We start from the raw sequence: 3,437 nt of genomic DNA on the forward strand, positions 1-3,437 counted from the left end.
TATAAATGCCCACCTTCACTGACTTACAAAGGGATCACGTGCCAATAAGCCCATCAAAGCTGAAAATACTGTGAGTCCAAAATGCGCTTAATATGCGTAACCTACTCAACATCAGAGACTCGTCTACCTTAAACATGCTCTGAATACTTACATTAGCCTACAGATGGACAAAATCATCTAACACAAAACCTATTTCATAACAAAATGTTGAGGATCTCATGTAATTGATTGAGCGCTGGACTGCGAGTGACAAACAGAATGGTTGTCCGTGCACTGGCTGTATACCCTCGTGATTACTGGGGTGACTGGGTGTGGCTGGTGATGCCCAGCATCAGGAGACAGGATTATAGTGCATTTCACTATCCCAGAAACAGATCCAGATCCATGAGCAGGGGCCACGCTAATCTTCTCTGTATGGGTCCAATTTTAGTGTATGTGCTGCCAAAGCAAGCACCAGAAACAGATCCAAATTCCAAATTCAAAGTACGGTTTCTACTGAATCTGTATCATTTTTGCATCACGGTAAAAGTGAATTATCATAAGTCTGGGATTTTCTGTAGTCACAAAGCAGATAGCTACAGCAAGGACTCAGCTCCTACAGAACCACGCTGAAGGAAAAATATGCCCATTTCCACCCAAATACAATCCAAACATAGTGTCTTAAGTTTGGGAAGGACATGTATGAATACACAAGATCTCTATATTCCGGAGAGACAAACACAACATCCTAGAGAAAAAAAAAACTCTTGGTATCATTTCTAGCAAGAACTCCAACAGCTGTGGTGTTGAGTGGGACAGAGCTGAAAGATGAAGCCAGCCCAGACTATCCTTTCTGCCACAAATGAAAACAAAGGAAAGTAAAAGAGCAAAAGAAAATTTATTCATAAGCATATGCTCAATTCCCATCAAATCGAGGGCAGCCTTTTGGAAAAAAAAGAGCACCCATCTAAAGAAGCTACTAGATAATTCCTACACTCCTCCTCCTCAATCACCACTACCATTTTAAATATTTGCTTCTTTTTCAGACTTACCTCATCTGGAACTTAAGTTAATTCAATGTAGCTGTTATTGTTTATATCACTGGGTACAGCATCCTGGGGGGCGGGGGGCAGGTGCATGGGTGATGAATTACCAAGATGATTAAATTGTTCGTTTCTTTGACAAAGGAAAGTTGCCAGCATGTTTTGTCTGGAGTACCTTGTAGCTATACAGGATGATGTGCTATGATGCCACAAAAAATAGACATTGCTGTTATCATCTGTGATTAAAGCTTCATTCACATAAGTGCATAGAATACTTTTTCACCATTCCTGTAAGAAATTGTTTCTTACTTTCAGAGGATTCCTATAACCACCAGCATTTCTATCCAACAGGAGCTGGAAATGAAATTTAAAAAGCAGCAAGAGAGAAAAACTCAAAGTTTTGCATCATGATGATTAAATTATAAATGCATAGAATTCTTTTTTTTTCCTTTTCAAGTCATTGTTATATTATTACAGGCATCTGCAAAAGGGGTATAACATTACATGGGTTAGTTACAAATATACTAATGAATATGAAGTACATAAAATTAAAGGATTGAACACCTTTATAAAGACCATGTGATTTATCCCTAATATCAGTTTGGAGGAAATTGGAAGAAGATAAGTAGCCTACACAGAAAGAGTCAAAGATCTTATTTTCTTAATGTAAAATGTAGATCCAAATCAATGGATGGCAATAAGAATCTTAATAATTTTAAGATAGTAACATAATCAGAAACTGTGGAATGGCAGGAAGTGTGGTTGATGGAAGCTCAAATCGATAGAGGTTTGGGTAGAGCACTGATTTTTTTTTTTTTTTTTAGGAACCAAGTTGCGATGACCCATACAAGAGTTTTACCTTGTGGCAGTGATAATATAATGGGATATATCTTCCAAAAATAGCTAATACTTATGCTAAAGAAAACACATTATTACTGAAATTCCTTCCAGATTCCTAGGGAAAGCATATATGAGTTTGTGGTCTCTTATAAAGCTTACTGTGAACACATTTCGATTTTGTTTTGTTTTGAACATGATTTTATTCTCCAAGTCCTCAGCCAGCCAAATCTGTGCTTTATCTTCTCGCTTTGGTATGATGCCTGAACAAGGCCTTTCAAAACAGCTTCCTGTCTGGCTTGTTTTAAACATACCTCTTCACTGTCTCTGGGCTGAGCTTAAGGGAGGATATGAAGTCAACAAGTATAAGGTGAAAATAAATAACCATCCAGTTCAAACAAACCACTTGCCTCAGTCAATAGTTTCTGGCCCCAGTTCAGTTGTACCCAACAAAGTTCCTTAGATATCTCATTATCATGCTTCTTTAAGGTTAACTCTTCAAAGATTATCTTGTTTTGAAGTTCTAAACATCACAAATGCTAAAATGACTCAGGTATTATCATGTATTGATGATTCATGATGTCCTTCTGGAAAATGAAAACTCAGGCGTCTAATCAATAAAATAATTTTGAGTCTTTGAACTGGTTCCAGGTCAATTTTTCTTGGCAGTTTTTTGGCTTCCTGAATTATACTGACCCAAACCATGAATAATGATCTAAAATTGCACAATATACAGAAACCATCTGTTCGATAGGAACAAGAGGATGATGTCATGGGGCCATTTCTAATCTCGATTTAATGTCCTGCCAGTGCTGATGTCACTGGCTTGGCAACCCATTGGCAGACTCCAATTTGTTAAGGATGAGTAGGTTCAAGAAGGAAATTGTATCACTGAGCAGAGAAGGACTTCTCATTTTTTTCTGGATTGGAGGTGGACTAACGAGAAACAGCAAGGGTTGAGAGTAGAACAACTGGTATATACTCCACTGCACTGAGAGAAGTACTACAGTTCACAAACATGTCCCTGTCTCATTTGCATTTGTCTTCTGAAAACCAAGATGTTGCAGAAGTTTTCTCAGAAGTCAAACATAGTTGCACCAAAATAAAATGGTAAGGAGTAGTCTTTGCTCAGCTGTCCAGAGGAAAATCTGGAAGTCAAACTGAATGGGACTCTATGACAGATGAAAGATCTATGAACTCTAAGGTTTGATTTTTGCCTAAGTATTGAATTCAGGAACCATAACAATCATCCATCTATACTCAACCCTGAGAAATTTATCCTTTTTTTGGGTACCACACAACAACAGAAGTGACAAATAAGTGATATTAAGAAGTTTGAGAGAATTCAAAGGAGTACAACAAAAATGATTAAAGGGTTAGATTATCACTTCTGGGTTAAAATGTTAAAAAATTTGGGACACTGTTGAAGAGAGGAGCAGTAAAGGAACATAAGGAGCTCAGACATATGGGATTCCTTGCTGAAGAAACTATTGCCTACATAACAAAACAACAGCAACAACAACAACAACAAAATGCTGCAGCTTTAAGGATTTAGCAGAGAAAAGAAATGTTTTTTCA

The 3,437-nt window shown here is 37.4% G+C and overlaps 1 non-coding gene across 1 annotated transcript; it reads right to left on the minus strand.

The window, feature by feature from the left end:
- Nucleotides 1–346: 346 nt before the first annotated feature.
- On the minus strand, nt 347–454 carry LOC121474319. Its single transcript, XR_005983336.1, has one exon. It is a non-coding gene; the product is annotated as a U6 spliceosomal RNA (small nuclear RNA).
- Between the last annotated feature and the right edge of the window lie 2,983 nt (nt 455–3,437).

The sequence above is a fragment of the Vulpes lagopus genome, chromosome 12 (genome assembly GCF_018345385.1).
Source record: "Vulpes lagopus strain Blue_001 chromosome 12, ASM1834538v1, whole genome shotgun sequence".
NCBI classification, from domain to species: Eukaryota; Metazoa; Chordata; class Mammalia; order Carnivora; family Canidae; genus Vulpes; species Vulpes lagopus.